General features: G+C 41.5%; 1 protein-coding gene and 1 long non-coding RNA gene across 2 annotated transcripts in view; one reads left to right on the top strand and one right to left on the bottom strand.

Moving 5' to 3' along the window:
• The window catches only part of KIF13A (kinesin family member 13A), a 216781-nt gene that overhangs the window by 64769 nt on the left and 126562 nt on the right, over window positions 1-25450 (top strand).
• On the bottom strand, window positions 779-7693 carry LOC309638868. The gene is made up of 2 exons (XR_014251370.1): window positions 4285-7693; window positions 779-3926 (listed from the first exon to the last, which is right to left on the bottom strand). It is a non-coding gene; the product is annotated as an uncharacterized lncRNA (long non-coding RNA).

Below are 25450 nucleotides of genomic sequence, written 5' to 3'. Positions count from 1 at the left end.
TCATTAATATATTTTCCATCGTTTACATTGGCTCCTTTTACCTAGATCTCAGGATTGCAGTGGAATCTTCTAGTACCTTAAGATATGTCCATTTGTCTTGAGGGAGGATGTGAACCTTTAAGGGCAAACTTATTTTCAGTTCACTTTCGATTTAGAATATATAGGCCAAACGATCAAATGTGTGTGTGTGTGTGAGTGAATAAGAGTAGGGCAAAGAAGGAGTTTTGTAAATTGACGAGAAGAATAAGGTCTCAGCTTTTAAAGGATTTTCATTGCCCTTGGAATTATATTCTACGAAAGTAGCAGAGTAACAAAAAGTGCCCAAACCAAAATTATCTTTTTGTAAATGTCTCCAGGCAAAGAAAGATTTTGTGTATGAAAACACTGATGAAAATGATTGATCTCCCCAATGATTGTAAACAAAAAAGTTTTCTACCTCCCTTCCTCCCTCCCTCTCTCCCTTCCGTCCTTCCTTCCTCTGTCCCTCCCTCCCTCCCTTTTTGGTGAGTGGGGAGAAGTGAAGATGATGATGTGAAGGACACTGAGTTATCTTTTTTTAAAAGACTTGTTTTATGACAGGTGCAAGGTCTGCTGATTTGGGCACATTAAGTAGATTTTATTTTGGGCCTTGTCAGGAGTATGTTTTCTTCTGTTGGTTACTGTTCTATGTTCTCTTGGCCTTGAACATATGAAAGAGGCGGAGACTGAAATGAAAACTGCATCTAATTACACCTCTTCAACCAAAATACTAAAACCAAAAGCAGAGAAGCTAGCTCAATTCTTATACATTTTATTTATTTGTTTGTTTATTTTTGGCTGTGTTGGGTCTTAGTTGCTGCATGTGGGCTTTCTCTAGTTGCGGCGAGCGGGGGCTACTCTTCATTGCGGTGTGCGGTCTCCTCATCGCGGTGGCTTCTCTTGATGTGGAGCACAGGCTCTAGGCGCATGGGCTTCAGTAGTTGTGGCTCACGGGCTCTAGAGTGCAGGCTCAGTAGTTGTGGTGCACGGGCTTAGTTGCTCCGTGGCATGTGGGATCTTCCCGGACCGGGGATAGAACCCGTGTCCCCTGCATTGGCAGGTGGATTCTTAAGCACTGTGCCACCAGGGAAGCCCAGAGAAGCTCAATTCTGAGTAACTGAAAATTGGGTATAATCCTTATCTAAAATATTATTCTGATAAAAAAAATTTTCAGCTCTCCCTGCTGCTTAGATTTTTCCCACCCATAAGTATTTTAATATAAGTAAAATTTCCAGATAACTGACACTTATTCCTTCGAACGCCAGACCTTAACCATTTTGCTCCGTTTTCCCCTCTGTCTTAAGCAGAGGCCAGAGGTGACTGGACGTGATCATGAGCAGCTGTTATTGTCCGTGTGATGAAAGGAGCTTGGGTTGCTCTGAGCTTCCCATCTCTTGTCACAGCGTTGGGTTGTCAGGAGACCAATCCCGCTGTCGCCTCCCTTCTTAGCCTTGGATGGTGGCTGTCCTGCCTGCTGTGTGCTGGAAGACTAGATGACAGGGCAGGTCAAATGGGAGTGAGTACAGCAGCCCCAGAATGAACGCCTAGCCCCCTACAGCAGGAGTAGAGGTGTGGCTGACCCCTTGGGGCTGTCGAACATCTCTTTCTGGTGCTCACAGGCTTTCATCCGGATACAGGAGGACTGAGGTCCTTGGGGAAAGGACTGCTTCCTATCCTTAGTACCGTGTAAAACCTAGATGAGCCCTTTGGAAGTTTATAATCTACTTGTTTGTTTCCCAAAACTGAATATATGAATCCGCCTTGGCTCGGACATTAATGTAACTTTTGAAATTCTCTAATAGCCTTATCTCAGGAGCATTAGCTATTCCTTATCTGCACAAGGCTGGCCATGTATGGATACTTGTTGAGGATGGGTTCATTGTATTCTCTTGTTACACGATGGATGTGGTGTGAGGTTGCGTGATGCTGTATTACACTATTCGCTCTGCATTTGTATGTGTTTGAAATTTCCCCTAATATAGCATTTGTAAAAACATAACACTGCATATATATTTGATTGGTTTTCAGGCAGACCTCAAAGAATGGAGTTACTCAGGGAAACATCACATTGTCTCAAATGGTACTAGTAACCTAGTGATGAGAGCCACGGACTTCATATATCCATTCATTCACTTAACAGATATTTATTAATCTGGTGCCTGACAATGTTCTAGGCACTAGGAACAAGATAGAGGGAAGCCCTTATTTCCATGGATCTTATAACTGTTAGATCCAGGGGAGAAGGTCTGTAGATAAGTACCCAGGTAAAGGAGATGGTTTAAAATGGTGAAAGGTACTGTGAGGAAAAGAGCCGAGTAATATGAGGCAGCCTAGGTGAGGTGGTGCCGGCAGCAGCAGCACTAACACGAGAGTTAAAGAAGCCTTCCCCGAGGGGAGCAGGCCGTGCGGAGGGAGGGCACCCCAGGCAGAGGGAGCTTCTGTGCAGATGCCCTGGGATGCGAATGCTTTCTTTGGGGGGCACCTCTCACCTTTAGGAAAGCGGCCCCAGAGAATGTGCAGTGCAGCCAGTTTATCTGACACACATGCCCACTGACACCCAGAATCAATACCTGCAACTCTAAGAGCTGTTGAGTAATCCAATAAATAAGCCAGTAAACATATCCTTATTAAGAGGACTTTCAAATTAGTCATTAACCAAAACAAAGCAGTCACTTTTCTGCAGTAGTAAAATAAATGTACCCAGTTACTTGTATAAAAATAGACTGCCTTTCGAGTATGACCATCATAAATAGCCTTGTGGGATATCTGCGTTCTTTTGGGATGTAGTTCTGAGGTTATTTTTTATGCGTGTGTTTGTTTCTTTAGTAAACATGTATTCTTTCCTGTGTAGCAAGCACTGTGCAAACTGGACAGGACAGAACCAGGACAATTGTGACCCAGCCTCTGCCTGGGGGGCACTCAGAGTGGGAAGAGACAGGTGTCTGTGACCAGGCCAAATGCTTATCAAGTGCCAGGTGTGGGGTAGGTGGTCATGAGCAAAGCAGACCCGGGCACAGTCCTGGTGTAGCTCAGCTTTAAGTGGATAAGACAGACAATAAAGCACAACACTGACAAAGTATGATGGGTGCCATGAGGAAAACTGATAGTGAATAGCAAGGGAGTTCAAGATGGGGCAGTCAGGGAAGGCCTCTCTGGGGAGGTGGCAGTCATGTCTAGTATGAAAAAGAACCAGGGGAGAGGACATTCCTGGCAGAGCAGCATAGGTGGTGGCTCTGAGTCAGAGAAGAGTTTTATGAGTTCACGGTGGTTAGAAAGGAGGAGATGGAAGGTGGGAAAAGTGAACAGAGGCCAAATCCTATAGATGACACTAAGGAATTTGTTGACATTCCAAGTGCAACAGGGAGTTATTGCAGGGTATTAAACCAGGAGAATGGTAGGAAATTTATTTTCAAAAGATCATTCTGGTTGCAAGGTTAGGTGTGGGGTTAAAGGAATACACCAAAAAGATCCTAATCCTAGTTTTGCCTGGTCTTAATCCTAGCTTTGCCATTTGCTTAGTCTTGTAGGCTGTTTACTCATCTGAGAAATGGGGCTAATAAATTCCACCTCTTGTTGTGGGGAGGATTGAGTGAATAAGATAAGGTGTCAAGAATCGTGTAATGGCCAGAATATGCTCAATAACATCATTACCTCCTTGTTCTCCGTCCTTCTCATAGAGTAAAATACAGGAGGAAAGTGCTCTGGAATCAGTCTCTGGTGGCCTTGGGGACAGCATCACCGGGCCCAGTGGCAGCTCTGTGAGGGGATGGGTCCCGTGTCCAGCTGTGGAGCATTTTGTCTTTCTATTTGAGGTTGATCTGACCCATTCAAGATCTGGATTAGTAATAATGGCTTTATTAATGGCTTGTTCCAATTGAGATGATGAGTTTAGTCTAACAGATTTCCCCCTTTTTTCTTTTTTTTTCTTTTTTTAAATTTTGCTTGTGGCCTTTTTTTATCCCCCCAAGTTTATTTATTTATTTATTTATTTTTCGCTGTGTTGGGTCTTCGTTTCTGTGCGAGGGCTTTCTCTAGTTGTGGCAAGTGGGGGCCACTCTTCATTGCGGTGCGTGGGCCTCTCACTATCGTGGCCTCTCTTGTTGCGGAGCACAGGCTCCAGACGCACAGGCTCAGTAGTTGTGGCTCATGGGTCTAGTTGCTCCGCGGCATGTGGGATCCTCCCAGACCAGGGCTCGAACCCGTGTCCCCTGTACTGGCAGGCAGATTCTCAACCACTGCGCCACCAGGGAAGCCCCCCCGCCCCACCTTTTTTCTTGATGCTTTCTGAAGGAGAGAAGCAAGTTGTGAATGCATTACTACTATCGCTCCTTTACTGATAATTCTCAGAGTTCTATCAGGAGGATCTGTGAACCTTAATGCTTCTTGTTTGTATCTCGCATGCTCATGTAGACTAAAGACCTGTTCTTCACTTAATTTACTTGGACTTGCTTGTTGTCTGGAATCTCTAAACATCTTCCACAAATAATGAGTTTTTTTTTACAGTTTGGAGGAGAACATTTAATTCTCAAGAATTCCATCATAATGGTCTTCACTGGGTTCATGTGTGAGTTTGCCTAGTGGGTGAAAGATTTGTCTTTTTAACCATGTAAATAGTACATGCAAAGAAAATGCTGTTCAGTGGTGTGGGCGTAATACATATAATACAGGAAAGCAGCAGCTGTCCTCAGAGAGTCGCTACTATGATTACAGCCTTGTGTTAATAATCCTGAACTTTCATGAACTGGTCTCAGACTTGCCTGTAGTCGATTCTGCTCTGGGATGGTGACCGGCATTGTAGGGAGATTACATGTGGAGTGTGGTTAAGTGGTATTATTTTGTCTTTTGTTTTGTTTTGTTTTTGAGAGGGTTTATTTGTTTATTTTTTGCTTAGCTTAAAAACATCTTTTTTAATAAAAACTTTTATTAGAGCCATTTGAGGTTCCCAGCAAAACTGAGAGGAAGGTAGAGATTTCCTATATACCCACTGCCTCTACTCATGCATAGCCTCTCCATGATCAACATCCTGCACTAGAACAGTACATTTGTTACAGTTGATCAACCTACACTGACGTATCATAATTACCCAAAGTCCGTAGTTTACATTAGGTAGGGTTCACTCTTGGTGTTGTACATTGTATGTATTTGGACAAATGTATAATGACATATATCCATTATTGTACCATACAGGATGTTTTCATTGCCCTAAAAATCCTCTGTGCTCTGCCTATTCATCCCTTCCCATCCTCCCAAACTCAGGCACATACCCATCTTTTTACTGTGTCCATAGTTTTGCCTTTTCCAGAATGTCATATAGTTGAAATTATACAATATGGAGCCTTTTCAGGTTGGCTTCTTTCACTTAGTAATATGCATTTAAGTTTCCTCCATGTCTTTTCCTGGCTTGATACGTCATTTCTTTTTAGTGCTGTGGTTGGATATAATTTAATATTGATCCATGGTTCCTGCCTTGAATGTTTTTAGATATACCTGGGCTCTAGAATCAAACTGTTCCTAGTTTGCCGTCCACAATGAAGGTTGAATTGTAATTTTCCTGCCATCATGATTCAACTCAGTGTGACTTTGAAGTTTAATGGCTCTGCACAGACGTCTTACAGCCCATGTGGGCTGCTGAGTCAGCGTGTCTTGACCTCACAGCCCTCAGGGAGGTGGGTCCTGCAGGCTCTCAAAGTCCACAAGCATCTGGCGTCAGCATCAGCTGTTTCTATGACAGATGGAAAGAAGGAGATTATAGGTAAAATAAACGGCTGAAAGTGGGAGCATTCCATTACTAGAAAGTGGCGGAGGCGAGAACAGAACCCCTGCAGTCTGGTTTCTGCATCCCTGCTCTTAGCCACGATGCTGGACTGGCTCTCTGCTTTTTTTTAAAAAACATCTTTATTAGAGTATAATTGCTTTACAATGGTGTGTTAGTTTCTGCTTTATAACGAAGTGAATCAGTTATACATATACATATGTCCCCATATCTCTTCCCTCTTGCATCTCCCTCCCTCCCATCGTCCCTATCCCACCCCTCTAGGTGGTCACAAAGCACCGAGCTGATCTCCTTGTGTTATGCGGCTGATTCCCACTACCTATATATTTTACGTTTGGCAGTGTATATATGTCCATGCCACTCTCTCACTTTGTCCCAGCTTACCCTTCCCCCTCCCCGTATCCTCAAGTCCATTCTCTAGTAGGTCTGCATCTTTATTCCCTTCTTGCCCCTAGGTTCTTCTGACCATTTCTTTTTCTTTTTTTTTTTTTTAGATTCCATATATATGTGTTAGCATACAGTATTTTTTTTCCTCTTTCTGACTTACTTCACTCTGTATGACAGTCTCTAGGTCCATCCACCGCACTACAAATAACTCAGTTTCATTCCTTTCTAATGGCTGAGTAATATTCCATTGTATATATGTGCCACGTCTTCTTTATCCATTCATTTGTTGATGGATACTTACGTTGCTTCCATGTCCTGGCTATTGTAAATAGAGCTGCAATGAACATTTTGGTACATGACTCTTTTTGAATTATGGTTTTCTCAGGGTATATGCCCAGTAGTGGGATTGCTGGGTCGTATGGTAGTTCTATTTTTACTTTTTTCAGGAACCTCCATACTGTTCTCCATAGTGGCTGTATCAATTTACATTCCCACCAACAGTGCAAGAGGGTTCCCTTTTCTCCACACCCTTTCCAGTATTTATTGTTTGTAGATGTTTTGATGATGGCCATTCTGACCAGTGTGAGATGATATCTCATTGTAGTATTGATTTGCATTTCTCTAATGATTAATGATGTTGAGCATTCTTTCATGTGTTTGTTGGCAATCTGTATATCTTCTTTGGAGAAATGTCTATTTAGGTCTTCTGCCCATTTTTGGATTGGGTTGTTTGATTTTTTGATATTGAGCTGCATGAGTTGATAGTATGTTTTGGAGATTAATCCTTTGTCAGTTGCTTCATTTGCAAATATTTTCTCCCATTCTGAGGGTTGGCTTTTCGTCTTGTTTATGTTTTCCTTTGCTGTGCAAAAGCTTTTAAGTTTCATTAGGTCTCATTTGTTGATTTTTGTTTTTATTTCCATTTCTCTAGGAGGTGGGTCAGAAAGGATCTTGCTGTGATTTATGTCATAGAGTGTTCTGCCTATGTTTTCCTCTAAGAGTTTGATGGTGTCTGGCCTTACATTTAGGTCTTTAATCCATTTTGAGTTTATTTTTGTGTATGGTGTTAGGGAGTGTTCTAATTTCATTCTTTTACATGTAGCTGTCCAGTTTTCCCAGCACCACTTATTGAAGAGGCTGTCTTTTCTCCACTGTATATTCTTGCCTCCTTTATCAAAGATAAGGTGACCATATGTGCGTGGGTATATCTCTGGGCTTTCTATCCTGTTCCATTGATCTATATTTCTGTTTTTGTGCCAGTACCATACTGTCTTGATTACTGTAGCTTTGTAGTATAGTCTGAAGTCAGGGAGCCTGATTCCTCCAGTTCCGTTTTTCTTTCTCAAGATTGCTTTGGCTATTCGGGGTCTTTTGTGTTTCCATACAAATTGTGAAATTTTTTGTTCTAGTTCTGTGAAAAATGCCAGTGGTACTTTGATAGGGATTGCATTGAATCTGTAGATTGCTTTGTGTAGTAGAGTCATTTTCACAATGTTGATTGTTCCAGTCCAAGAACATGGTATATCTCCCCATCTATTTGTATCATTTTTAATTGCTTTCATTAGTGTCTTATAGTTTTCTGCATATAATTTTTTTGTCTCCTTAGGTAGGTTTATTCCTAGGCATTTTATTCTTTTTGTTGAAGTGGTAAATAGCAGTGTTCCCTTAATTTCTCTTTCAGATTTTTCATCATTAGTGTATAGGAATATAAGAGATTTCTGTGCATGAATTTTGTATACTGCTACTTTGCCAAATTCATTGATTAGCTCTAGTAGTTTTCTGGTAGCATCTTTAGGATGCTCTATGTACAGTATCATGTCATCTGCAAACAGTGACAGCTTTACTTCTTCTTTTCCGATTTGGATTCCTTTTATTTCTTTTTCTTCTCTGATTGCTGTGGCTAAAACTTCTAAAACTATGTTGAATAATAGTGGTGAGACTGGGCGACCTTGTCTTGTTCCTGATCTTAGTGGAAATGGTTTGTTTTTCACCATTGAGGATGATGTTGGCTGGGGGTTTATCATATATGGCCTTTATTATGTTGAGGTAAGTTCCCTCTATGCCTACTTTCTGGAGGGTTTTTATCATAAATGGGTGTTGAATTTTGTCGAAAGCTTTCTCTGCTTCTGTTGAGATGATCATATGGTGTTTCTCCTTCAATTTGTTAATATGGTGTATCACGTTGATTGATTTGCGTATATTGAAGAATCCTTGCATTCCTGGGATAAACCCCACTTGATCATAGTGTATGATCCTTTTAATGTGCTGTTGGATTCTGTTTGCTAGTATTTTGTTGATGATTTTTGCATCTATGTTCATCAGTGATATTGGCCTGTAGTTTTCTTTCTTTGTGACATCTTTGTCTGTTTTTGGTATCAGAGTGATGGTGGCCTTGTAGAATGAGTTTGGGAGTGTTCCTCCCTCTGCTATATTTTGGAAGAGTTTGAGAAGGGTAGGTGTTAGCTCTTCTCTAAATGTTTGATAGAATTCGCCTGTGAATCCATCTGGTCCTGGGCTTTTGTTTGTTGGAAGATTTTTAATCACAGTTTCAATTTCAGTGCTTGTGATTGGTCTGTTCATATTTTCTATTTCTTCCTGGTTCAGTCTCGGAAGGCTGTGCATTTCTAAGAATTTGTCCATTTCTTCCAGGTTGTCCATTTTATTGACATATAGTTGCTTATAGTAATCTCTCATGATCCTTTGTATTTCTGCAGTGTCAGTTGTTACTTCTCCTTTTTCATTTCTAATTCTATTGATTTGAGTCTTCTCTCCTTTTTTCTTGATAAATCTGGCTAATGGTTTATCAATTTTGTTTATCTTCTCAAAGAACCAGCTTTTAGTTTTATTGATCTTTGCTATCATTTCCTTCATTTCTTTTTCATTCATTTCTGATCTGATCTTTATGATTTCTTTCCTTCTGCTAACTTTGGGATTTTTTTGTTCTTCTTTCTCTAATTGCTTTAGGTGTAAGTTTAGGTTGTTTATTTGAGATGTTTCTTGTTTCTTGAGGTAGGATTGTATTGCTATAAACTTCCCTCTTAGAACTGCTTTTGCTCCATCCCATAGGTTTTGGGTCATTGTGTTTTCATTGTCATTTGTTTCTAGGTATTTTTTGATTTCCTGTTTGACTTCTTCAGTGATCTCTTGGTTATTAAGTACTGTATTTTTTAGCCTTCATGTGTTTGTATTTTTTACAGATTTTTTTCCTGTAATTGATATCTAGTCTCATAGTGTTGTGGTCGGAAAAGATACTTGAGACGATTTCAATTTTCTTAAATTTACCAAGGCTTGATTTGTGACCTAAGATATGATCTATCCTGGAGAATGTTCCATGAGCACTTGAGAAGAATGTGTATTCTGTTGTTTTTGGATGGAATGTCCTATAAATATCAATTAAGTCCATCTTGTTTAATGTATCATTTAAAGCTTGTGTTTCCTGATTTATTTTCATTTTGGATGATCTGCCCATTGGTGAAAGTGGGGTGTTAAAGTCCCCTACTATGATTGTGTTACTGTCGATTTCCCCTTTCATGGCTGTTAGTATTTGCCTTACATATTGAGGTGCTCCAGTGTTGGGTGCATAAATATTTACAATTGTTATATCTTCTTCGTGGATTGATCCCTTGATCATTATGTAGTGTCCTTCTTTGTCTCTTGTAATAGTCTTTATTTTAAAGTCTATTTTGTCTGATATGAGAATTGCTACTCCAGCTTTCTTTTGATTTCCATTTGCATGGAATATCTTTTTAAATCCCCTCAATTTCAGTCTGTATGTGTCCCTAGGTCTGAAGTGGGTCTCTTGTAGACAGCATATATATGTGTCTTGTTTTTGTATCCATTCAGCCAGTCTTTGTCTTTTGGTGGGAGCATTTAATCCATTTACATTTAAGGTAATTATCGATATGTATGTTCCTATTACCATTTTCTTAATTGTTTTGGGTTTATTATTGTAGGTCTTTTCCTTTTCTTGTGTTTTCTGCCTAGGGAAGTTCCTTTAGCATTTGTTGTAAAGTTGGTGTGGTGGTGCTGAATTCTCTTAGCTTTTGCTTGTCTGTAAAGGTTTTAAGTTCTCTGTCAAATCTGAATGAGATCCTTGCTGGGTAGAGTAATCTTGGTTGTAGGTTTTTCTCCTTCATCACTTTAAATATGTCCTGCCACTCCCTTCTGGCTTGCAGAGTTTCTGCTGAAAGATCAGCTGTTAACCTTATGGGGTTTCCCCTATGTGTTATTTGTTGTTTTTTCCCTTGCTGCTTTTAATATTTGTTCTTTGTATTTAATTTTTGATAGTTTGATTAATATGTGTCTTGGCATGTTTCTTCTTGGATTTATCCTGTATGGGACTCTCTGTGCTTCCTGGACTTGATTAACTATTTCCTTTCCCATATTAGGGAAGTTTTCAACTATAATCTCTTCAAATATTTTCTCAGTCCCTTTTTTTTTCTCTTCTTCTTCTGGGACCCCTATAATTCGAATGTTGGTGCATTTAATGTTGTCCCAGAGGTCTCTGAGACTGTCCTCAGTTCTTTTCATTCTTTTTTCTTTATTCTGCCCTGCAGTAGTTATTTCCACTATTTTATCTTCCACGTCACTTATCCGTTCTTCTGCCTCAGTTATTCTGCTATTGATCCCTTCTAGAGAATATTTAATTTCATTTATTTTGTTGTTCATCACTGTTTGTTTTTTCTTTAGTTCTTCTAGATCCTTGTTAAACGTTTCTTGTATTTTCTCCATTCCATCGCCAAGATTTTGGATCATTGTTACAATTATATTCTGAATTCTTTTTCAGGTAGACTGCCTATTTCCTCTTCATTTGTTAGGTCTGGTGGGTTTTTGCCTTGCTCCTTCATCTGCTGTGTGTTTCTCTGTCTTCTCATTTTGCTTAACTTACTGTGTTTGGGGTCTCCTTTTCACAGGCTGCAGGTTCGTAGTTTCCGCTGTTTTTGGTGTCTGCCCCCAGTGGGTAAGGTTGGTTCCGTGTGTTGTGTAGGCTTCCTGGTGGAGGGGACTGCTGCCTGTGTTCTGGTGGATGAGGCTGGATCTTGTCTTTCTGGTGGGCAGGTCCACGTCTGGTGGTGTGTTTTGGGGTGTCTGTGGCCTTATTATGATTTTAGGCAGCCTCTCTGCTAATGGATGGGGTTGTCTTCCTGTCTTGCTAGTTGTTTGGCGTAGGGTGTCCAGCACTGTAGCTTGCTGGTCGTTGAGTGAAGGTGGGTCTTGACATTGAGGTGGACATCTCTGGGAGATTTTCACCATTTGATATTACGTGGAGCTGGGAGGTCTCTTGTGGACCAGTGTCCTGAACTTGGCTCTCGCACCTCAGAGGCACAGCCCTGATGCCTGGCTGGAGCACCAAGAGTCTGTCCACCACATGGCTCAGAATAAAAGGGAGAAAAGAAAGAAAGAAAGAAAGAAGAATATAAAATAAAATAAAATAAAATAAAGTTATTTAAATAAAAAATAATTATTAAAGAAAAAAATTTTTAAGTAAAAAACAAACAAAAAAACCAGACAGACAGAACCCTAGGACAAATGGTGAAAGCAAAGCTGTACAGACAAAATCACACACAGAAGCATACACATACACACTCACAAAAAGAGAAAAAGGGAAAAAAATATATATATCATTGCTCTCGAAGTCCACCCCCTCAATTTGGGATGGTTCGTTGTCTATTCAGGTATTCCACAGATGCAGGTACATCAAGTTGATTGTGGAGATTTAATCCGCTGCTCCTGAGGCTGCTGGGAGAGATTTCCCTTTCTCTTCTTTGTTCGCACAGCTCCTGGGGTTCACCTTTGGATTTGGACCCGCCTCTGTGTGTAGGTCACCTGAGGGCATCTGTTCTTCGCTCACAGAGGACGAGGTTAAAGGAGCAGCTGTTTCGGGGGCTCTGGCTCACTCAGGCCAGGGGGAGGGAGGGGTAGGATGCAGGGCAAGCCTGCGGCGGCAGAGGCTGGCGTGACGTTGCACCAGCCTGAGGCGCCGTGTGTTCTCCTGGGGAAGTTGTCCCTGGATCACGGGACCCTGGCAGTGGCGGGCTGCACAGGCTCCCGGGAGGGGCGGTGTGGAGAGTGACCTGTGCTTGCACACAGGCTTCTTGGTGGCTGCAGCAGCAGCCTTAGCGTCTCATGCCCCTCTCTGGGGTCCGCGCTGATCGCCGCGGCTCGCGCCTGTCTCTGGAGCTCGTTTAGGCGGCGCTCTGAATCCCCTCTCTTTGCGCACCAGGAAACAAAGAGGCAAGAAAAAGTCTCTTGCCTGTTCGGCAGCTCCAGACCTTTTCCTGGACTCCCTCCCGGCTAGCTGTGGCGCACTAGCCCCCTTCAGGCTGTGTTCACGCCGCCAACCCCAGTCCTCTCCCTGCGATCCGACCGAAGCCCGAGCCTCAGCTCCCAGCCCCGCCCGCCCCGGCGGGTGAGCAGACAAGCCTCTCGGGCTGGTGAGTGCTGGTCGGCGCCGATCCTCCGTGCGGGAATCTCTCCTCTTTGCCCTCCGCACCCCTGTGGCTGCGCTCTCCTCCGTGGCTCTGAAGCGTCCCTCCTCCACCACCCGCAGTCTCCGCCCGCGAAGGGGCTCCTAGTGTGTGGAAACCTTTCCTCCTTCACAGCTCCCTCCCACTGGTGCAGGTCCTGTCCCTATTCTTTTGTCTCTGTTTTTTCTTTTTTCTTTTGCCCTACCTAGGTACGTGCGGGAGTTTCTTGCCTTTTGGGAGGTCTGACGTCTTCTGCCAGCGTTCAGTAGGTGTTCTGTAGGAGTTGCTCCACATGTAGACGTATTTCTGATATATCTCTGGGGAGGAAGGTGATCTCCGTGTCGTACTCTTCCGCCATCTTGAAGCTCCTCCCTGGACTGGCTCTCATAAAAGGCTGTTCTCTGTCTCTCCTGTTCAGCTGATACTGCTGCTTTCGTGAAGCTGTAGTATGGTGTTTGGTTTTGACTCCCTCATGTAGAAAATGTAAATATTGTTTATGTAATTATAAGCATGGTATCATAAGTATATGCTATCAAGGTACAGACTCTCACATAAGTGGAAAATTAATCCTGGAAATACGAGTAAAACCAGATAGTTAAATGTATGGTTCTTCCAAACAGCATATTAACTGGGGTCCTGTCTAGTAGTAGCAGCCGAGAACTAGCCTGAGAATGGCCTCACAGAGGTGCTTAATTCTAGATTTAAAATCAAGCATTGGTGCTTACTGCTGCTTTGCTGGGGTTTTGTTTTGTTTTGTTTTGTTTTTTGAGAGCTTCGCTGCATGGTACTTTTGAAGCCCCAGCAAGAAAATTGCACGAGAGCCATGTTTTCTCTTCTCAACTTTGTTTTGGTTCATCTAGTGTGAGTTCTTGCCAGGCTCCCCCGTGCCACTGGGAATTGCAGCTGTGGCGTTGAGAGACTGGCGCTCCGTGCAGTGGCTTGGAGGACACTCCACGGAGACCACCAGGGGCTTCTCAGAGGCCTGACACCCACAGCTGTAGTTGGCTGTGTTTCCTTAGGGGGAGCAATTCAGGTATTTTCCTTGACAATATTAGGGAAAGAAAAGGCAGGGAAGCTATTATCAGTGGATAGTAATTACGTAAAATAATGCCACATAGCTTGCTAAACATTCTGTTTGCTTTGTGTACCCATTTTAATTTTGGAAATATATATATACTGAATGAACATCATTATGTTGGGTTAATAGTTTCTGAGGATATGCTCATGTATTCCACTCAAGTTTTGCATTTTACTGTAGCAATCTTTTTTTATTAACCAGTTCATTATGTAGAAATGAAAGTTTCTTACAAAACTTCTACTTGGCTTCTGGGCAGCAATGCTAAAAAAAAAAAACTTTCAGAAGGATCGTTTCTTTTTCCTTTTTAATTCCAATCCATCATGGATGGATGGATACTTCTGTAAATGTCGGAGGAGGGAGGCATTGTGGCATTTTACCTCTAAAGGAAGGTGAGACTGGCCAGGACCTTGGAACAGATTCTTACTTCCTCCAGGACCAGTAACAAACTGGTCTGCCACCATTTGTAACATGGACTGCCTGTCACCAACCCTCAAACTACAATGTGAGGAGTGAGGGGCTGGGTGGTATTTCCAGATTTCGCCCAGATAGTAACCACTGTAAAGGGGAAAATCTGTTTCACTACTTTCAGTACTTCGGGCCACCAAATGTGCAGGGGTTTTCCCACACCAGCCACTTCTCCAATTCTCTGCAGACACCAGCGGGATGTCCTACAGTTCAGTCCAATTCTGACACTGTCTGCCTGAAGTTAGCAGCACATCCCACAAGTTAAGGGCTCAGTCCCACAAGGCTGCCCCCCCCACCCCACCCTTGGATGCCATTTACAGTTCCCAGGTTGTTACTTGTGCTTTTGACTGCTGGGCTATAAATATGAGGTTCCCACAGCCCCCTCCTTGGGTTTGATAATTCGCTACAGTGGCTCACAGAACTCAGGAAAACAGTTTACTTATTAGATTATTGGTTTATTGTAAAAGGGTACAATTCAGGAACAGCCAGATGGAGAAGATGCGTGGGATGAGGTGTGTGGGAAGTGGTGCAGAGCTTCTGTGCCCTCTCTGGGTACCACACCCTCCCAGCACCTCCAGGTGTTCAGCAGCCCGGAAGCTTTCTGAAACTCATCTGTTAGCATTTTTATGAAGGTTTCATTATGTAGGCATGAGTGATTAAATCACTGGCCTTTGGTGATTGGTTCAACCTCCAATCCCTCTCCCCGCCTCTGAGGTTGGGGTATTTAGAGTTCAGGCTCAACCTGAATGGCATTAAATTTTTTATTAAGAAAAATAATTTTAGCCTACAAAATTTTTATTAGAAGTGTATTTGTAGTTATTAGCGTCATAGTAGAATAAACCTGATATTAGGAGAGATTGGTAACTCACTGATTGGCTGATTGGGTCCTTTAACCAGAGCTCACTGAATACAAATTATTTGCAAGCCATTTGATGCACACCAAGAGGGCTTCAGTCAGTTTCAAGTCAAGACGGTCATCACTGTGTCTCCCTGCCTAGTCAGTGGAGATGGTATGGCCTATGTCCTTAAAACTTGAGTCTTGCTGGGTGGCAGAGAGATTGTATATCTGTGCAGAAAAAAATGATGATTTTTAAAAATGGAATTTTATTGTATTATATTTATACATTCCTACAACCCTAGAACATTTTTGGGGGATCATCAGAGTTGTAAAATAATAAAATTAATTTATAAAACTTGAAGTGATTAGAAAACCTCCAGTGGGAATTCTAAGACTTTGCTCTTATTCACTTTATTTCAGAAGTTTCTTGCTTCTATAATAAAGTTGATACATCTTTATTGCAGAAAAATATTTTTGTAATTAAAAAATTTTTATTACTGCTATTCATATATTTTTAAAACACAGGTTTTTAAAATTGAGGTATAGTTGATGTATAATATTATATAAATTTCAAGTGTACAACATAGTGATTCACAATTTTTAGAGGCTGTGTTTCATTTATAGTTATAAAATATTGGCTACATTCCTTGTGTTGTAAAATATATCCTTGTAGCTTATTTATTTTATACATAGTAGTTTGTACCTCTTAATCCCTACCCCTCTCTTGCCCTTCCCCGCTTTCCCTCTCCCCACTGGTAACCACTAGTTTGTTCTCTATATCTGTGACTGTTTCTTTTTAATTATATTCACTAGTTTGTTTATTTTTTAGATTCCACATATAAGTGATATCATACAGTATTTGTCTTTCTCTGTCTGACTTACTTCACTCAGCATAATACCCTCCAAGTCCATCCATGTTGTTGCAAATGGCAACATTTCAACATTTTTTATGGCTGAGTAGCAGTTCAATGTATATATAGCACCACATCTTCTTTATCCATTCATCTGTTGATGATCACTTAGGTTGCTTCCTTATCTTGGCAATTGTAAATAATGCTGCCATAAACATTGGGGTGCATGTATCTTTCCGAATTAGTGTTTTTGTTTTTTTTCAGACATATACGCAGGAGTGGAATTGCTGGGTCATAAGGTAGTACTATTTTTAGTTTTTTGAGAAACCTCCATACTGTTTTCCACAGTGACTGCACCAGTTTAATTTCCACTAACAGTGTTGGAGGGTTCCCTTTTCTCCACACCTTTGCCAGCATTTTTAATTGTGTTCTTCTTGATGATAGCAGAAAATGATTTTGACGAAGACTAACAAAACGGCACTTTTTTTTTTTTTTTTTTTTTAATCACCTTGTCTCGCTGTTCATTTCAGTGGACTACAGTAGTGAAGCTTTCAAACTATAAATGTTCTTCGTGGCCTGTAGGGCGTATCTTACTTTGGTAATGCAGTTCTGTGCTTTGGTACTTAGCTGAAAATTCAAGGTGTTATTTTGGGAAAGGGCTAAAACCTGTTTGCTCCTTTGGGTTCTGTTTCTAATGCTGACCCCTGACCTTTTTTTTTTTTTTTTTAACATCTTTATTGGAGCATAATCGCTTTACAATGTTGTGTTAGTTTCTGCTGTATAACAAAGTGAATCAGCTGTATGCATACATATATCCCCATATCCCCTCCTTCTTGCGTCTCCCTCCCACCCTCCCTATCCCACCCCTCTAGGAGGTCACAAAGCACCAAGCTTATCTCCCTGTGCTATGCAGCTGCTTCCCTCTAGCTATCTGTCCTACACTTAGTAGTGTATGTATGTCAGTGCTACTCTCTCACTTCGTCCCAGCTTCCCCTTCCCCCTCCCCATGTCAAGTCCATTTTCTACATCTGCGTCTTTATTCCTGTCCTGACCTTTTTTTAATGCCAGCTTTCCAAGTCCAGAAATAGTACTTCTAGATTCTTCAGCTTCAGACTGAGAAAATAAATGACAAATTTTAAAATACTAGGTCATTTTAAAATAAAGGCTACCTTTAAAATTAAATCATTATCCCTGTGGTCACTTTGTCAGCTGTCATGGGTATAGCAGTGCATGGGGCCAGATGTCAAGTGAGATCAGCCCGATGATGTATGCTGAAGTGTTGGCCATCATGCACCTGCTCTTGGCTCTTCGCTAAAAAAAAAAATTAATATCCTAGTTTAGTTCTTATAAGGGTGTTCAGCTTCATATATGTTTATCTCATTATTTCCAAGGTTTGTTTTTTCTTTCTATTCTTTTCCTTCCTTTATTATACGTGTTTTCTTAAAAACCTTTTTTTTTTTCCTTAGGGGAAAAAACCCTCTATTTTAGAAGTGCTGTCATAACCAGAAATCACTGTGTCATTGACAACATAGTGAGCGTTTTTTCCCTCAAGATTTTACTATTATACATCCCTTTAAGGTATGCCGTCACTGCAGGAAATAGAATGCAAGGCACCTTTCTGGGCCTGGGGTCTCCTCCCACTCCTGGGCTGTCGCTCTGTTGCTCCCAGGTGGTCCTCATTGCTGCTGACCCCCTCAGTCATTCCTGTCTTCCCAGCAAGGACACTCGAGACTCAGAATATTTTGTATTCACTTTTATGCTGGAGTATTCTTTTTTTTCCTCTAAAACTCATTTCTGAACATCAAAACATTTTGAACTTTTTTTAAAGCATATAAGACCATCCATATATCTGTTGGCGGCGTTCCAACAATGGTCGACATTCAGCTGTCCTTGTTTCAAGAGGGTTTTTTTTTTTTAATTTATTTATTATTTATTCATTTATTTATTTTTGGCTGTGTTGGGTCTTCACTGCTGTGCACACGGGCTTTCTCTAGTTGCGGCGAGCGGGGGCTACTCTTCGTTGTGGTGCGCAGGCTTCTCATTGCGGTGGCTTCTCTTTGTTGCGGAGCACGGGCCCTAGGCGCGTGGGCTTTAGTGTGGCACGCAGGCTCAGTATTTGTGGCTCACGGGCTCTAGAGTGCAGGCTCAGTAGTTGTGGCTCACGGGCTGTAGAGTGCAGGCTCAGTAGTTGTGGCACACGGGCTTAGTTGCTCCGTGGCATAGTGGGATCCTCCCGGACCAGGGCTCGAACCGGGGTGCCCTGCATTGGCAGGCAGATTCTTAACCACTGCGCCACCAGGGAAGTCCCTGAAGAGCGTGTTTTAAACATCATGTTTGTCTTCATTTTTATGAACATAAATTTTCTCTATTGCCAAAAGAAAGCACTCTTGTTCTTCAGCTCCCAGTAACTTTTTCCTAGATGAAATTAGTTGGAGCTGTGTTAACATTTTGCATTCATTATCCAGGAGGGCTGTTTGTTGTAGCACCAACAATAGCATCTAACATTTATTGAACAATAACTCTGCACCAGTGGTGTGTAGCATTATCCTGGCCACTGAGTGTGGTCGTGAAGGGGTGCTTTTCTAGCCTCATTTTATTTTTTTTAATTTATTTTTATTTATTTTTTGGATTTTGGCCATGCTGCATGGCATGCAGGATGGTTCCCCAACCAGGAATCGAACCCGGACCTCCACAGTGAAAGCACCAAACGCTAACCACTAGGCAACCAGGGAACTCCCCTTCTTTCCCCATTTTATAAACACAGAAACTGAGGCTCAGAGGGGTTACATAAATGTGCCCCAAGTCAACATAGCTAGCTGATGGCAGAGCTAGAGTTGTTTGGCTCCTAATCCTTAAATCTTCACCACTATCCTGTCTTACTTCTTGCAGAAATTCCAGCCAAATGTAGTTATGCCAGAAAGGTGTAGTCCAAAATACACCCCCCCCCCCAAAATTAAACCATGAGTCTTTCCACTCCGGTATCAATTTAGTTCAGTTTTTCTTTTTGAGTTTTATTGAAAATGAGAGCAAGTTAAATGGAGTGGTACATTTTTAAAAGAAGCAGTTCACACTGAAGGAATATTGGGATGATTGGGTTTTTTAATTGCAGATGCATTTGTAATTTTTAAACTCAACCACATAAAATATGAAGATAATTGAAGCCATTTGTTCATTCATATCAGGGCGGCTCCAAGGTCTGCAATGGAAGGACCATAAGAAGTCATTCCACACCACGCAGCGGTGGTTCCATCCTTGCAGATGTAGAGGGGAGGTCAGGTGGTGGGGCACGTCAGTCAACACATTTTTACAGAATCTTCCTTCAAATCACCTGTTTGCTCTCTCCTTTCCATCCTACTTTTTCTCTTGCCTTTGCCTCGCTGCCACCTGACACACCACACAGGCTGCGGTCATTGCCAAGTAGAGGGTCACCAGTACATCTCACTGCTGACTCTGTAGATGGTGTGGCCTCGATCACACCCTCTTAAAACACATCTGGCCATGTTACCCTCGTTGCACAAACCATCCATAACAGTTGCTTCTGGGAGAAGTCAAAGTCTGAGTGGCACTCAGTGCCCTCTGTGCTTTGGTTGCTGTCTGTTATTTCTACTTGACTGTTCTCCATCCCCTCTGTGTACCTGCTGCTCCCTGAGCGTACCCTGTACTCTCCAACTTCGTTTCTGCTCTTCTCTGCCTTTGCTCCCAGCCCATCTACATACACATTTCTGTGGCTTTATTCATAGCCCTCTCCAGGAGTGCTCAGTTTTCTGCTCCCCCAGGGAAAGTGGTACTTTGCCACCTTCTTCTGACTCTACACTGCCATGCAGCAGCCATTCCTCTCTTGCATGTAAAAGCCATTCCTCCTTTGAGATTCTCCCACACATCCCTGAAGGACCTCGACACAGAGCTAACTGACGCCATTAGCCACGTGGATGAGCCGTGTGGACACAGACGAGCCGCCTCATTGAACATTCACGTGGGTTGCTTTCCAGGACCCTAGCCTAGGCTCGAAGAGCTTTCACTAAAATCTTCTAGACTCAAAAGAGGCAATACACTGTAGCTGTTATGAGTGGGGGGGGGGGGGGAGGGGAGGGGGCTCTACAGCCAGAGACAACCTGGGTTTGAATCATGGCCCTGCTGCCAATTAACTGTGTGACTCTGAGTAAGTCATGCCATCTCTGTACCTTACACCCAGTATTTTTCATCTGAAAAAAAATAATAAAGGGAACTTTGTAGGGTTATCAAATATGTTAAATGAGTAAAATCAGGTAGAACTAACAGGAAAATATAGTTAGAGCTCCATAAGTGTTAGTTATTAATTAAAGTGATGATCGTCCATTCCATCTCACAGACATACTGCTACGACCAGCTTAGAGTTTACCGTTCTGAAATATCACACCTCAGTCACTGACTGCAACATCCTCTCTTGCTACCACTACACCACCTTTGCTCTTTCACTTTATCCAGACCACGAGTTTCTTGCTTGCTGTTTTCTCCCAGTCTGTCATCCTCCTCCTGACTTGACTTCCTTCTCGACCCAACCTGTGCTCTATGGGATCTTCCCCTTGGACCATATCAGCCTCTGTCCAACCACAGGGATTTGAGTTCTTGGAAAGCACCACCGTCAGAAAAATTCGTAGGTAGAAAAATCAAAGTCTTCTAGGAAATAGGAGGTTCGGAGGAAAACAATATTAAACATACCTTAAACCCAGTAGATTCCAGAGGACATACTCTTCCAAGCAAACCAGATATATTGGTGTTAAAAGTCTGCTCTGGTTGGTAACATTTCCCCTTAAATGAATCAGCTTCCTATTTAAAAAGGATAACCAACAAAGACCTACTGTATAGCCCAGGGAACTCTGCTAAGTGCTATGGGGCAGCCTGGATGGGAGGGGACTCTGGGGGAGAATGGATACATGCATATGTATGCCTGAGTCGCTTTGCTGTGCACCTGAAAAATCACAACATTGTTAATCGACTATACTCCGATATAAAATAAAAAGTTAAAAAAAATGAATCAGCTTCATCAGTGTTCAGAAAATTTTGCTGTAGCTTCATATAAGCTTTATAACCTGCTGACTCTAATACCTCTTTTTTAAGGTTTTAAAACCAGGCCTTGTCATGGAATTTAATGTTTTTGGCATTTGCATTCTTCTTGTGGTTGGTTTCAGAGGCTCTTCAAAATATGTAACCCCATCTGCTTTTTATAACTCATAGAAGTGCTTGTTATATGTTTTAAATATATGAATATGTTCATTTGTTGGTATACAAGTATATAAACTTATCTTCAAACTAAAGTTAATGAATCGTCATTGAAGATGAACCTTTATACCCACCTAGCCAACCAAATCCCAACCCTGTATCATCCTGTGTCCCACTGTCTCTTTCTGTGGACAAACTACTGAGCTCGGTGACAGAACAGTCCTACGATGCTCTGGTCCTACGAAGCGAGCTGTGTACTCTGATGCTTTTTGCACACACGGTTCTCCCTATTGGGATGCCATTTCTTCACCCTGTCAGCTGGGTGCCTCTATTCAGCTTTCTAGATTTCCCTCTCTGAGAAACATCTCTTCTTTCCCAGTTCATATTTCCCTCTTTGGGGCGTCTCTGCACATCACAGAGTTTGTATAAGTTCCATTTATTGTTGTCTGAAAGGCAGCATGTCTAATTTATTTTTGTACCTCAACAAAGCAGCACACAGTATGTGTGTAAACATTTGTTGACTGAATATGGCTCTTTGTTTCTGTCTGTGCTTTGACACTCATCGCAGCCCACTTGATATCAGTTATTCACGTACGTATCTGTCTCTGTTACAAGGTGTTAAGCTTCTTGAGGTCAGAGATCATGCCTCATTCCTCTAATATCCCTCAAAGCACCTATGATGTGCAGTGTAGGAATCGGTACTCAGTAAACGCTTGCTGGTTAACAGGATTACTTGGACTCTGATGTGACCCAATGTTTAGCTCTCCAAGTGGGAAGTGAAAATCAAGGGCTTTATAAAGTATATGTCCTTAGAGTAATCTCCAGGAGTCAAATGTCATTTAGCTCTATATCTTTGTGGTATAGGTTGTGACAGTTTCCAACCATCAATCAATAACATCGTTAGCACATGGAAGAGAACTTTCTGTTTCAGAAGAAGTCACTGATCATTCATGTCTCTTGAAGCACTGACTGGGGTTAGGGCTTGTGGACATCAGGGTCTTTGGCCATCTAACATGTAAGTAGCTCACTGTAGTCAATAGGCTGTAAATAATGGACAAAAGACTCCTTGTCCCAGAAATCTTTCAGTGTGAGGTGTGAGGAAAGAACGACAGCTATATAGGATTGCTGTCATTGTAATATGCTATTTATACTGCCTTATTTACTTCACTCTCTTGTTAAACTTTTCAGCTTTGTACTATCTACTAAGCTGAGTACTGACGGCTCATTTCAAGACCTGGCCCGATATAGATCCAGCTTATCTTTACAACCCCATTTCCATGTGTGTATATCTCCTCTCGTCTCATCAAACTGAACCTGCATTTCTGAATCTAGTTGACCTCCGTAGGTTTTGAGGGCTTGACCCTTGTTGGCATCCCATTGAACTTCTCTGTATGAAATGCTGATCTAGAGAAATAATTATTTTAAAATAAGACATTGGAAACAGTCTACATTTTCTGACAATCCTTGACATCTTCTCTGCTCTTAAATGCAAGCAATCTTGCCCCCGTGAGAATTCCCAGGTTTGATCCCTGGTTGGGGAACTAAGATCCCACAAGCCACGTGGCATGGCCAAAAAAAAGAAAAAAATCTTGCCCCCAAATTTTGGAATTGTGGGATTGAGGGGGTGGTGGAAGAAAATCCTCACATCTAGATTATGTTTAACCCATTAATGTAAAAAATTACTTCCGAGTTCTTATAATGATTTCAGTTCTACATAAATATGTGGCGTTGGGGACTGAGATCATGCAAGTAGCATGTGGCATAGCCTCTGCTTTCAAGGGGTTTAGGTCTTAGGGACACACGAGATTCCAGTTCAGACAGAATCACCAAAGGCTACAGGACTTTATGTGTGCTCGTGAGTGTTAAGCTGTTTTGTTGACCATAGGAATCCTGGGGTGTCAGAGGTAGTGAAGGCCAAGGTGCTCTCAAACAATTGATGAGGAATTGAGAGAGTGGAGCCTTGAGCTGGATGTTGGAGAGGAGAAAATTCTATCGGGCAGAAGGGGGTGAAAGGCATGGAAATTACATGAGTTGTGTGAGAAATGTGCACAGTGTGGGTGACCTTGAAGAGATCCATCAACTTGCTTGTCCTGGGAGAGGAAGGAACCTTTGGTGTTTTGCAAAGGGATGTTCTTTGTAGTTCACTGGATGTTTGTTAGCCAGGAATATCGCCTCTTTCTCTAAGTGAGCCACGCAGGTATCAGCAATAGGCTGGACCTAACAGAGTTAGATGGAACTCTTTGTTGATAAGACTTTGTTGATATAATCAACAAAGGTTGTAACTTAAAAAAAAAATGTATCTAATATTGATTATGTTTCTGATAGATTTTTATATTATTTATTTTCTTTCATAGATACATGTGTGAGAATTTTTATCTTTACATTGCAATATCACATTAGTTGTTTTTTTCCCAAAGAATAGCATGCCATATTTGGTTGTAGTATCAGTATTACTCATGTTGGAAAAATTTTTCTTCACAGGCCCCAAAAAATGATATATAGCCTCTGGGGATTGGGGTGGTAAACTATGGTTCTGAATTAGGATAACTTAGTTGCTTATCACCTAATTCAAACCTCAAGAATGTTTGTTTACCAATTAATGAAGTACAGTTGTGATAAACTAAATGACTTACTTTTCCTTCTGTAGCCAGGATCCTTGTTCTAAACTAAACGATGAGTAATTTGGGTAGTGGCAGTTTCACTTAGTGGCTTGCCTTTTTCCCATGCATCCCAGTCTCCCTTTATTCTTAACAAACCATCCTTAGAAACACAAAAGAAGGTAGCAGAATTACATTGGCATTCCCATATTATGTGCTATCTTTCTAAGAGAGAGGAATACACTTACAAAGTACTTAAAATGTTGAAATAGGACTGGTTTCCTGATAGGAATAAAGAAAACTGTATTGAAATGTCAGTATAGAGAGGATAACTCTATTATTGGACAGCGAAGGAGGTCAGTGTACTACTGGCTACAAACCAGCACTTGTTCTGTGCCGCTGGTGACAGTTATTGTACAGTCCTGAAACACATGAGAACCCTGGAGAAATCCTTGGGATTTCTGTTAGCATGTTCTACCCCCATTAGATTACTTGGTTCATTGTAGCCTATATGCGAAGCATATATTTTATTAATTTGGCCCATGCTGTTTCATATGGTTGCCTTATCGCAAGCCAAGTCAAGTGGTTTTTCTTTACCCTGTTAAATAAAGCCGTGATTTAAATGGCTTTTAAACAAATCAAGCAAGCAAAATAAGAGAAGGCGTTGTCAAAAGTACTGTGCGTGAGGTTTTCATCATTGTTCTACCTGCTCAGAGCAGATGCCTTCTAGAGCAGTTGTTCCACTTAAGGACATTTTCTTGGCAGAAACCTCAAGTTTTATGCACAGAGCAAAGACCCGTGGCTTTCTTAGAATTAAAAACACTCATGCAGTTTTATAACAACATCTATAAATGTTTATCTTGTTTTAAAGGACAGAAGCACAGAATGTTGAGACTTGCTTAATACCAGCCAGAGATACCAGTTTTTCTAGAAAGTTTTTCTCTAAAACCTGAAGACAAAAATCACATTCCTTGTGCCTTCCTGGGGTCATGACATAAGGACTCATTTACTTTTTAGCTAATTTATGGAATTTCAAGAAGATAATTTTTTATCATCATCATTATAAGAAATGTCATGATTTTCTTTCCGTAGATTTAAAGGTTAGAGTTACCTACCTGATTGTGGAATCCATGGAGTTTCTTTCCTTGATTCTGAGCTCTGGGTTTTATTTGGGGCCCTCAAGGTTCTGTGAGGAGTGTTAGACACAATGATGGAGAAAGAACACCATGCTGTTTTTGCCTGTACCTTTTGGTTTCCATGCCCTCTGCCCTGGAAAATCCATTTCTTGCCTTTTGGGAGGTCTGACGTCTTCTGCCAGTGTTCAGTGGGTGTTCTATAGGAGCAGTTCCACGTGTAGATGTATTTCTGATGTATCTGTGGGGAGGAAGGTGATCTCCGCGTCTTACTCTTCCGCCATCTTCTCCTCTCCAATCTGGAAAATCCATTTCTTATTCTCATGATTCTGTTCCCTGTGAAGAAGGATTAAGGCCACAGGAAAAATTCCCCCATTTCTATTTAACAATAATTTTGCAGTTTCTGAATTGATGATATTGGAGGTTGATTAAGAATAACCACATCAAGAAGGCCAAGACCCTGTGATAGGATCACATACCATAAAAATCATAGTTCAGCTCAATTTTGTATACGATCAAAACATTTACAAAGCAAGTAAGCCTAATGGTTTGTTACTTTAAAAACTATTTCCTTTTCCGAGTTTTTTCTGGATGCAGTTTCAGTCATTTTTGAATGCAAAAAATGAATGATAAAAAAATGCGTG

This window comes from Balaenoptera physalus (genome assembly GCF_965194825.1).
Source record: "Balaenoptera physalus genome assembly, chromosome: 11".
Lineage (NCBI taxonomy): Eukaryota > Metazoa > Chordata > Mammalia > Artiodactyla > Balaenopteridae > Balaenoptera > Balaenoptera physalus.
Note: the sequence above shows the minus strand (reverse complement) of the source record. Positions and strands in the feature narration are given on the sequence as shown.